Source organism: Xyrauchen texanus, chromosome 38, assembly GCF_025860055.1.
Source record: "Xyrauchen texanus isolate HMW12.3.18 chromosome 38, RBS_HiC_50CHRs, whole genome shotgun sequence".
Taxonomy (NCBI): Eukaryota; Metazoa; Chordata; class Actinopteri; order Cypriniformes; family Catostomidae; genus Xyrauchen; species Xyrauchen texanus.
Genome location: NC_068313.1, coordinates 12619960 through 12632463, shown reverse-complemented (window position 1 = coordinate 12632463; position 12504 = coordinate 12619960).

Sequence of the window (12504 nt, the reverse complement as noted above, 5' to 3'; positions counted from 1 at the left end):
GTTTGTTCCTCACACAAAGATATTATGTGGTATCAGAAAACTTAAGAGGAGCCTAAAGGAATTTTTCACCCAAAAATGAAAATTCTCTTATCATTTACAGACCCTCATGCCATCCCAGATGTGTCTGACTTGTTTCTTCTGCAGAACACAAATGAAGATTTCCTCCTAAGTATATATATCAGCTCTGTAGGTCATTTCAATGCAAGTGAATGGTGATCAGACGTAAAGCTCCAAAAGGCAGATAAAGGCAACATTAAACTAATCAATTCGACTTCAGTACTTTAATCAACATCTTGTGAAGCGATCCAGACAGTTTTGGGTGAGAACAAACCTTTTTTTACTGTTCATCTTGCCATTGGTGTCTCTAGGAATGGCCTACACTACGGCTGGACGCGCTGCCTCCGCCCTGCATGCAATGGCCCTCCTGCAAGTCCACCAGGCCAAAGCTCTCAGAAACATGCACGGGGGTGGACCTGATCCTGATGTGCTGCAGGAACTGCGCTCAGCGACCGACCTCACCCTGAGAGCGACGAAGGCCACAGTGCAGGCACTCGGACAGACGATGGCCACCCTAGTGTTCCAGGAACGCCATCTTTGGCTCAACCTGGTAGAGATGCATGAGGCTGACAAAAACCGCTTCCTGGACGCACCTGTCTCCCAGATTGGCCTTTTCGGTGACACCGTCGAGGACTTCGCCCAACAGTTCTCCGCGGTGAAGAAGCAGACGGAGGCCATTTTGCACATCATGCCCCGCTGCAGACCTGCCGCTACGGGCCCTGCCCCGTCTGCCCGCAGAGGGCGTCCCCCTACGAGGAAACCAGCTCCTGCTCCGCCTCAACCCGGGCCCAGCTCTCAGCCCCAGCGTTGAGCACTCCGCAGGCAGCGCACGCCCCCTGTCTCACGAACCCCCTCCAGGACCCGGAAGGCTCCCAAGCGTTCCTGAGACAGCCGAAGACGTTAGCTCCGGAGGTGGTAAGACCGCTCCGTCCCCCGGTGGAGGGCCGCCACACCCCCTGACGGGGGCTGTGGTACCCACATTCTCAATAAAAGAGCTATTTCCTTTGCCTCTGGGTCACCTGGCCCGCAAATGCCGTTCTCACGGCAATGTGCTTTCAGATCACAACAGTCCCAGTACACCGGACGCGGCGATCCCGCCTTCCGCCTGCCCACGACTGTCCCCCGGCTGGCCGGTTCAGACGAGTCCAGAGGACGCCAACATCAGACCTCCTCCTCAGTCAAGAACCCGCCCCCCTGCCGGGCGCGCGGAGCAAGGTAAGTGCTTTGAGTCTATTCTCAGCACCTCAGCCTCAGGCCGCAACGAAGCCGCCCGACGCTGCATTACCTGCGCTGCGAGGCCCCGCCGGGTACGTCCAAAATACTCGTCCCTTTGGTGCCCCTAGCGTAGAGCTGGGAAGCGTGGCTTTCACTTCCCAACGCATCACCGGACCATTCGACTCGGTTACGCAATTCAGTTTGCCCGGCTCCCGCCCCCCTTCAGGGGCGTCCGCTTTTCCGCAGTACACGGCGAGCACGCCAGTTCCCTGCGCACAGAAATTGCGACCCTCTTAGCCAAGGGCACGGTAGAGCCCGTCCCTCCAACCGAAATGAGGAAGGGTTTCTACAGCCCTTACTTCATTGTACACAAGAAAGGCGGCAGCTTACGACCAATCCTGGACTTGCGAGTTTTCAATCGGGCCTTGTTAAAACTCCCGTTCAAAATGCTTACGCAGATAAATATTCTGGCTGGCGTTCAGCATCTAGATTGGTTCGCAGCAGTGGACCTGAAGGACACGTACATCCACGTCTCAATTTTGCCACGACACCGACCCTTCCTACGGTTCGCGTTCGACGGCCAGGCGTTTCAGTACAAAGTCCTCCCCTTCGGCCTGTCTCTGTCCCCTCGCGTCTTCACGAAAGTCGCAGAGGCGGCCCTTGCCCCGCTACGAGTAGCCGGCATCCGCATTCTCAACTACCTCGATGACTGGCTCATCCTAGCACACTCTCGAGAGTTACTATGCACACACAGAGACCAGGTGCTCCGGCACCTCAGCCGCTTGGGGCTTCAGGTCAACTGGGAAAGAGCAAGCTCACTCGGTTCAGAGCATCTCTTTTCTCGGGTTGGAGTTAGACTCAGTCTCAATGACAGCACGTCTCACGAGCGAGCGTGCTCAGTCGGTGCTGGACTGCCTCGCTTCCTTCAAGCCAGGCACAGTGGTCCCTCTAAAACTTTTCCAGAGGCTCCTGGGGCATATGGCGTCCTCCTCGGCGGTCACGCCGCTGGGGTTGATGCATATGAGACCACTCCAGCACTGGCTCCAGACTCGAGTCCCGAGACAAGCATGGCACCGCGGCACGCATCGGGTAAAGATCACCCCCGCCTGCCTCAAAACACTCCGACCCTGGACAGACCTCTGCTTTTTTCCGGCAGGAGTGCCCCTGCAGCAGGTGTCCCGACGTGTCCTGGTCACAACCGACGCCTCCCGGTCCAGGTGGGGTGCCGTGTGCAGCGGAAAGGGGCCCCGCTGCGTTGGCACATCAATTGCCTGGAGTTGCTGACCGTCCTTCTTGCTCTCAGGAAGTTCCTCCCATTAGTTCGGGACAAACATGTCCTCGTGAGATCGGACAGCACCACGGTGGTGGCGTACATAAATCGCCAAGGCGGCGTACGCTCCTGCCACATGTCACAACTCGCCCGCCGTCTCCTCCTATGGAGCCAGCAGCGACTCAAGTTCCCCGGCAAGCTCAACGTCATAGCGGACGTGTTATCACGACAACGCCTGCCCGGCGGGGAGTGGAGGCTTCACCCCCAGTCGGTCCAGCTGATTTGGGAACAGTTTGGCAAGGCCCAGGTAGACCTGTTCGCCACCCAGGAAACCTCCCACTGCCCGCTCTGGTACGCCCTAACAGAGGCTCCCCTCGGGACAGACGTGCTGGCACACAGCTGGCCCTCGGGGCTGCGCAAGTACGCATTTCCCCCAGTGAGCCTTCTTGCACCGGTGCTGTGCAAGGTCAGGGAGGACGAGGAGCAAGTCACGTTGGTGGCCCCCTACTGGCCCACTCGGACTTGGTTCTCGGAACTCAGGCTCCTCGCGACAGCTCCTCCCTGGCGGATTCCCTGAGAAAGGACCTCCTCTCTCAGGGACGGGGCACGCTCTGGCACCCGCCCAGACCTCTGGAACCTCCACGTCTGGTCCCTGGGCGGGACGCGGAAGAGCTAGCCGGCTTACCGGCAACCGTTATGAATACCATCAACCAAGCCAGAGCCCCTCTACCAGACACCTTTACGCCCTAAAGTGGCGCTTGTTCGCAGATTGGTGTTCTTCCCGAGCCGAAGACCCGCAGAGATGCGCGATTAGGTCAGTGCTTCTGTTCCTACAGGAGAGGCTGGACAGGAGGCTGTCCCTGTCCACCCTCAAGGTGTATGTTGCCGCTATCGCCGCCCACCACAATCCTGTAGACGGCAAGTCTTTGGGTAAGCACGACCTGATCCTCAGGTTCCTGAGAGGCGCCCGGAGGTTGACTCCCTCCCGGCCAGGCCTAGTTCCCTCCTGGGATCTCTCGGTAGTCTTGGCAGGACTCCAGAGACCTTCCTTTGAGCCGCTCGAATCAGTTGGACTCAGGGTCCTCTCTCTTAAGATGGCCCTGCTGATCGCGCTCACCTCCATTAAGAGGGTCGGGGACCTGCAAGCATTCTCTGTCAGCGACACTTGCCTGGAGTTCGGTCCGGCAGATACATCTGTGATCCTAAGACCGCGACCGGGCTATGTGCCCAAGGTTCCTACCACACCATTCCGAGATCAGGTAGTGAACCTGCAAGCTGCCCGGGAGGAGGCAGACCCAGCCCTTTCGTTGCTGTGTCCAGTGCGCGCCCTGCACATTTACCTGGACCGCACACAGAGCACCAGACGCTCTGAGCAGCTCTTTGTCTGCTTTGGGGGACGGCAGAAAGGGAATGCCGTCTCCAAACAGAGGCTCGTCCACTGGGTTGTCGATGCCATCACACTGACTTATCACACCCAGGTCGTGCCCCTACCCTTACGGGTCCGAGCTCACTCAACAAGGGGTGTTGCGTCCTCGTGGGCACTGGCCAAGGGCACCTCCCTAGCAGAAATCTGTAGAGCCGCGGGTTGGGCAACACCCAACACCTTCGCGAGGTTTTACAACCTCCGCGTTGAGTCGGTTGCATCTCGTGTTTTCTCAGGTCCGAGCCCGTAGAACTCGGTAACACGTAGACCGACCGGCCGGGTGGATCGCTTGCGCCCAGCGCCCTTTTCCTGACGTCAAGGTAAAGTAGTGCGCCTTCTTCCCAGGGTCGGGCCCCTGGTCGATTCCTCCCCAGCCCTCCAGGTCCGCGGTTCAGCGGAGGAACTCGCCGACGCAAGCCACTGCGGGTACCCTGATGGCCACCCCGTACTGGTATAGGGGCTCCACAGGTAAAATTAGAAGGCCTCCTGTTCGGACTCCCCCTGTGTGTAATTCCACAGTTCTGTCCCCTTACGAGCGGACCCCCGTGTCTCCCTTAGGCAGTTACAGCTGCCTCGGTCGCCGTGCTGTAGCAACTCCCCCCTTTCAAGGCTGGATCTACCACTGCACCATACTTTCCACACGAGCCCTAAGACGGCCGTGTGACGTGTCTACCACTTTTCCTCCCCAAGAAAAAGGGGCAGGTGTGGTCTCCACAGGGTCTGGGTAAGACCCCCTTCCCTATATGCGTGTAAGGGCCCGGCCGTGATTGCTCTATGCGAGAAACATAGAGAGAAAGAGGCCCAGCCAGGCTGGCCCGTTCCCATGTTGGCAAACATCACCTTGTTCCCCTCCCAGGGTAACTAGAAGGACTCCGATGTTCTTATGGGGCATTGGGGAAGGGTACGTGCAGCCAGGTACAGACGATGCGTGGCACTGGATGAAATCCCTGCCCGCCTCTGTATCGGCGGTCCACGTACAAGTTTCAGCGCATGGCAAGATTGGAATGGGTCCCCTAGTGTCGCTTCTCCGACACAACGTGGAGAGAGCGACAGAAGGGGAACGTTTGGTTACGTATGTAACCTCCTTTCCCTGAGGGAGGGAACGACACGTTGTGTCTTTCCTCCGCCATGTCACTGAACCGAGCCACTGTTGTGGCCGGACCATTTCCGGCTCCTCAGAAAAATCCTGAATGAACTCCCGTATTTGTGCCGCTTAAATACCCGTATGTCCGGGGGCGGGATATGCAAATTCCGACTGCCAACTCCCATTGGCCCTTTTCAATAAGATCAGAGGTGAATATCGGCGCTCAAGAGAGACCCCTAGTGTCGCTTCTCCGACACAACGTGTCGTTCCCTCCCTCGGGGAATGGAGGTTACATACGTAACCAAACGATTTGTGTTCTATGGACAAAATTTACAACATGTATGGAACAATATGAGGGAGGACTAATTGATGACAGAATTTTCAGTTTTGGGTAAACGATTCCTTTTCATTTTGAATACCAATTTTACCACCAAAATTATGCACAAGTAAAATTAGGCTTTCATTTCTATCTCCATTTCCTCTTGCAGTTCAATGCAGTGATCCTCTTGGCCCCACAGGAAATGGCAATCAGGGGAGTCAGCTGTTTTTTAAACAGATGCACTTATTTTACAGAAACTTCAAATGTTTTTTCCTTATTTTCCAAGGTAAACAATGCATGGATTTGCATAAATTTACATTTGCATTTCAAGGGAGGAAACCACAATGATTGAGTGACAAAAATGCATCAGACATGAAATATACAAGGCAAGCATAAACACTGCACACAATTGAAAGATATCCACTTTTATCAACTTCTAATTGTTCTACATTATATTTATAGCTTTGAACAGTTGTATACATGTGAGCCACTTTACATTTCACAGTGTGTGCTATGAAATTGCATTATTATCAGTAATTATCTGGGAGATGATTATGTAGCTTTGCTGTCTGGCCAAACAATCAGGCACTCTTAGCCCTCTGTGTGCTATGCATTTAAAATAGAGAAATAAGAACAAAAAATATTTGATGAGGAGCAATGAATAGAGGCCTTACTTACCTTTACCTTTTGGTATCTTGTTCAGTTCAAATTCATATTTAAATTCTTTGGTCAACTTAGGTCAGGGGAAGATTGTTTTGTTTCACTTTCCCTATGGAATGAGTCAATTGAATTAAAATCTTCAGACATCACTTAAATTCTTAATCAGAATTTGGTCATTTCCGGTTATAAGCGTAATGTAAGCGCATTACTCTGATTATCATAACCAGATTACTGCAAGTAAATATTCCAGTTTCTAGAAATCTGAATAAAAGTGCTGGTTTATGCCTGTTGTACTCCTCATTTTGGGTCATGTACACACCTTATTCAGATTATCCACCGGAAAGCCGCAGGAAACACAAGCTCCTGGCAAGTAATTTCAAGTTTGGTGGACTTTGACCTGCAAATATGTATGGCAAGAAGACATATGGCCAATAGAAGATAAAAATGTCACACATTGACCTTAGAATCTGAATATAATTATTTGCAATTTATTATTTATTAAAACCAGAAGCCCCGGAGCGTGACATAATTTCCTGTCCGTTGTGGGGTCATCAGCTTAATAGAGCATTAATTAAGATATGTGCTTATCCATATATATATATATATATATATATATATATATATATATATATATATATATATATATATATATATATATATAATTAGAATATGCTGATTCTGTGTACACAGGGATATTCCAATAGCTGTGGAGCATGTAAACTCATTTATCAGAATAAAGACTTCACCAGAATGTGGACCTTAATTAGAAAATGGTTTGCATGTAAACAAGCCATTGTCATTTATTTATTAGTGCTTTGAATGTTTCATCATCTCCATGGTGTACCTGTGGACATCTAGCTATTTTATCAAAGGGAAAGGAACTCACAGATAGAAAGCACTGATTTGTTATATGAGAGAACAGTGTGCTCCCTCTTACCAAGAGATCCTGCTGAGTCTTCGAGGCAAAGTGTGTGTGTATATGACTGAAATGATGTGTTGTACATTTTCTATAACCTCGTGTCTCGTGTGTTTCATGTGGGGTTTTTGTTAACTCACGGAGAGGGAGATATTAGCTGCTTGTTATCCGAAGTTCCAACCGCTGCCTTCCACCGTCTGCTCACGGGCACGAGCTGCGTGACACAAAAGCTGCGTTCTGCACCAAAGACTCTCTAGCAAGTCCACTGTCAGCCATCTTTGGAACGCTCCCTGGAGGCTATTTCCAGTCATGCCTTTGCAGCTCCTATCTACTTGAATGGGGGAAGATTGAAATCTCAAAAACAGTTGGTCAATATTACGATTAAAAACATATATTATATCAACAGTAAAATCAAACAACACTGGTATCATAAATTGTCCTTTAGCTCAGATTACACTGAAAAACGCAATTTTACTAGTTTGTTTTGCAAATGCGCATGCACATTCTCGAGATGATTGACGGGCAGGGCTGGACTGGTAATCTGGCATACCGGGCATTTTCCCGGTGGGCCGATGCACTTTGGGGCTGATCGGGGGAGTACTGGCCATCGGTAGAGTCACCAGCCATGTTATGCAGAATGGACCACAAAACGGCGCCGCGATATGCAGAAAAGGACAGCGAACCCCCACCTTACCTTCAACAACTCTTGGCAGGGCCAGTTGCTATATAAAATCCCAGGCTGATTTCTCTTCCCAGTCCAGGCCTGTTGACAGGTGAATGTCTGTGTCTACAAGGTGATTGGCTCTTTAACCTATAGGACTTTCTTTCCGGTCACCTCCGTTGACCATTGGGCACAAGCTCCTTGACTGACCGTTCCAATTTCTCCCATTAATTTTAATAGAAGTGGCCCGTCTCTGTCTGCACACGGCAAAAAAGCATTCAAAGCTGCTGTCGGGTAATTATGATCTGATGGATGAACTCACGCCTCGATTGGACTGGATCGGTTTATATTCAAACATGGCGTCAATTCTGATTAGACATGTCTGATAAGACACTTAGAAGCACATGTAACTTAACCTGTCCTCAGCAAGAGGTCATGATGTTAAACTGACAAACAAAGTGTTTTAAAATGCAACAAATTCATAAATATGAATATCTAATGAAAGGTAGGGATCTGTAAAAGTAAACTTGATCTGATATTTCCAGTAAAAAAAAAATAAAAAATTTAAAGTTGTCCTCGCTGTGCTTAATTCTTTTTTATAATCCTGAATAAATCAGGCAATGCCATGGACAGCAATAACTCTGAGGACCCCTTTATCACCTCCTGCTCATGGTGGATGCAACAGTAGGACACGTGGTCTAGTAAATACATTTATTTATTTATTTTCATATTTTAAACAAACAATGTTTAAGTTTCTGGCAGTCACAGCTTCAACTCCGTCATTCGGATTATAATCATTCCTGTTAGAATTCAACTGCGGAAAAAAACTAAATGGCTCCAGAGTACAACACATGATTAAGACAGACACATTTGCATGCAAATATATCCATTTCAAAGTAATTTAGAATAAAAAAAAAACAACAACATTTAAACATTTTTTGTCCCAGTTAGAATATGGTGACTTCGGTTGTTCATTCATACAGACAGAATTCGAGCCGCTACTGTAAGCTGATGTATGAACACGACATTTCAAGGCTCACACCTGTAAGTAAATATGGTTGTCAATCCCAAATACTGACTCTGTGAATGTAGCCAGTGTAAGCTACACATCGGTTACTCGTTTCTAGATCAATGGATATTTTAACCAGGATAGGGAAATATGCCTATTTCATAAGTGCCTTGAAATACACAATATAAGGAAATACATTTTTTATGAAGTTATGGAATCTTGGTACAACAAGTTTGATCATTGACATGGTCATGAAACATGCGTGAAGTGTTTTCATTGTGATGCATAATCCTACAATCCTACAAGATTCTTTCAAATCCTTTTCAATCATGGCCCTTAGAGAAAACAAATTTGATTTGGTGTCTCATGTCAAGTCATTGTTTGAAACCAAGATCAGGCACTGTAATGACAATAACATGTTGGAATGTTGCAAGAGAATAGTAATGAGATGTGTTTGGTCTCAGCTGTAATAACTTTCATAACCTCTTATTTTGAATGCTGAATCAGTGTGATTTTCAGAATATTGTTCAAGAACAAGCTTAAATTCGTAAAGGCTTCATTTGATGAGAGCATGTGATGTTTCTTTTTTGACAGCTTGCAATCATGTCATTTGATTTGTCAAGACTGAAGACAATCTTTGCCTTTCTCTCTTGCCTTCTCTGTTCCCTTGATCTTTGTCTAATTTCAAATTAAATAAATCCAGTCCTTTATTTATGTGTGCACAATATATATATATATATATATATATATATATATATATATATACACATACACACACACACACACACACACACACACACACACACACACATTGGCGGCCAACAGTTTGGAATTATGTTCAGATTTTGCTGTTTCGGAATGAAATTGGTACTTTAATTCACCAAAGTGGCATTCAACTGATCACAAAGTACAGTCAGGTCATTACTGATCACTATTTGAAGTTTTTAAATTTTTGATAAAATCTAGACAGGCCCCATTTCCAGCAGCCATCACGCCAACACCTTATCCTTGAGTAATCATGCTAATTTGATACTAGAAAATCACTTGCCATTATATCAAACACAGCTGAAAGCTATTTGGTTCATTAAATTGAGCTTAACATTGTCTTTGTGTTTGTTTTTGAGTTGCCACAGTATGCAATAGACTGGCATGTCTTCTGGCTGCCTTGTCTTCCTTCCTTCCTCCTCCAGATGCCAAGTTCTTAATAGACCTGTGAGTTTTTCATAGCTTTCCAAATGAAATCCCTGTGATGGCACATGGTAAACTGAAGAATAACCTGTTGTGGTTTCTTTCCATCTCTTCTCGGCAAACGATGCACAGAATCCACCACGTCCTCTAGCTTAGGTGTCATCTCGGGAGCAATCCTTCCAAGAAGATTCATGACGTCTTGCCTTGTCTATCCTCGTTTTCTTTTTTTTTTAGACCATTAATCTGAAGATTCCATCGCCTTTTCTGGCTAGATCATGGATGGAAGCTTTCAGATCATTGTTGTCCTTAGTGGCCAGCAAGATTTGTTTCTCCAACACTAAAACCCTTTCGTTGCACTCCTTCCCCTCTGCGGCGGTAAACTCTGCAACTTTTGAAATCAAAGCTATCATGGCAGAATTCTGTTTTAACTGGGACACCAAGTCTCTACTTTCTCATGTTGACTGTCAAATCTTCTTGTAAGAGCCTGAATCGCCTGCAGTAATGTAGCATTTGAGGCTTCTTCACCCGGGTTATCAACTCTCAACTTTTTGGAAGAGGTACTTTTGACAGGCAACTGTTGACGCCAGTAGCCACTCATCAATACTGCTATCTTTTGATGAATTTGGTATTGTAACCTCTGAAAGGCAGATGACTTTCAATCAAATTCTCTGTATAAAAATGACATACAAATTAAGATATTACAGCCTATTAAAACTTGTGTGAAGGGCAAACAAAAAGGGTTCTGCTCAGTCTGCCATCTTGCTGGAAACCGTGAGCCATGAAAGCCCAGGTATTATTTAACTATTGACATAGCCTAGCTATATGTGATTTTATTTTAATCTAATGACCTAGGATAGCGATGTGTGCCAGCCAGATTTGGCTAAGGCTTACCTTGTTAAGACATGCTTCTATGTGTCATGACCAAAGCAGACCTTACCATGCAAGCTGATAGAAGGAAACCCCAAGCAAACCACCTGAGTAAATAGCATTTTTATCGGAGCCATTTAAATGTTAGACGAGACAGATGCAAGATCATTGCTAGCTGATTGGCTCACAGATAATAAGTCAGCTTGCGCCACATGAAGTTGTGTATCTGAACTTTGGTCATATATATCATTTTTGTTTTATTTAAGTATTTTTACATCACATTGTACATTACATCACATTGTATGATCATCATTGTACTGAATTTGATTGTTGCTGTCATCAATCATTTTACTGCAGTCATTTTTACTGTAATACCATAAAAAAATATTGTATTACACCAAGTCCTAACCTGACATGATGTGATAATGATGCGAGACATGAGACAAAGTCACAGCCAGTCATATTTGAAGTTTAACATACAACTATATGGAGCAGGATTTTGGACCAATGAGATTTTAATGTGATTTCACATTACATTTGAGTTATGAAAATCAAATAAGTAGCACAGTAATGAGAATTTTGGGAGTAAATGTGCACAACTGTCATATGTGTCACAATGCATTTGTTCCAAAAAACAGACGTAATTTTATGTATGCTAAATATACTTTTTAATAATTTTTTGTTCTTTGAATCTGGGATGAAATATTATCTGGACATGTTTTCACCCAATCAGACCTTAGTTATATGAATTCAATTATTTGCATTTTGTTACAATGCCAGGTTGCACCTCCAACGTGAACAGGCTTCCATTTGTTGTCTGCACCTCAGGAAGGTAAAAATCAATTGCTTGAGGGAAGTAAAGCAGACACAGTGTTCTGTGCACATCTAAATCCCTCCAGGCTTCTTGCTGCGGCGAGACCTCAACAGTGTCTGCGTATTGTGTAATGCTAAAACCTTGAATTATCTCTATTGTGATGCAATACGTTTATTATCAAAGTAAACAATATGGCCAATCACTGTGCTTTTATGAACCCCAGCAGGAATTTTCTAGGCCATGTGTGGAAAAAAAACCTCTTAACTAGGGATGTTGACAGTTAGCTGGTTTAATCATTATCAAACACAATTCGTTTAACTAATGCTATTGGTAAATATTGCTTTTAAAATAAGACTGATCACACTGTGAATTCAAAAATAGTAGGTCAAAATTTTCCTGCTGAAATCGGTCTATGCTTACTGAAATTAGAATCACTGCCCTCTGGTGGCTGAAGCTGAACGTTTTTTTTAAACGTATGGGCGAGAGTGTGAGATCACATTTCCAGTGAAATGTCTACAGTGCTGCACCTAAAATGAGTTGTATTTTTTGTTGTAAATAATGTAATACAGTCATAAGTAATGCATATATTATTAACCCTTACCCAAACCCTAAATCTAACCGTCAGTGGACCAAAATTTTATTTTAGAGCGCTTAAACTTCAACAATGCAACCTCCAAATTGTGCTCACAATGGTTTATGTGAACAGCATTTCTTACTGGTTCCCATGGGACCAGCACCTATGTATCGGAGGGTACACATGCAATGCATTAGTAGCAAATGATAAAAACGTATTCATGCTCAAATTGATGCAAAAAATGTCTGATGAGGGAGGGCGCTTGTGAGTTATTTGGCTGATTTCAGGGTACATTAACTTTCGGAAGTAACATGTTGATTTCCAGTGTGATCATGGTTGGTTTTGTAATTTCTAGTTTCTCCAAATGTATCAATAATCAAATTACATATGTTTTACCTAATTGTAATGGAATAAATGTTTTAACTAGTTTTACACTAATTCCCAAAC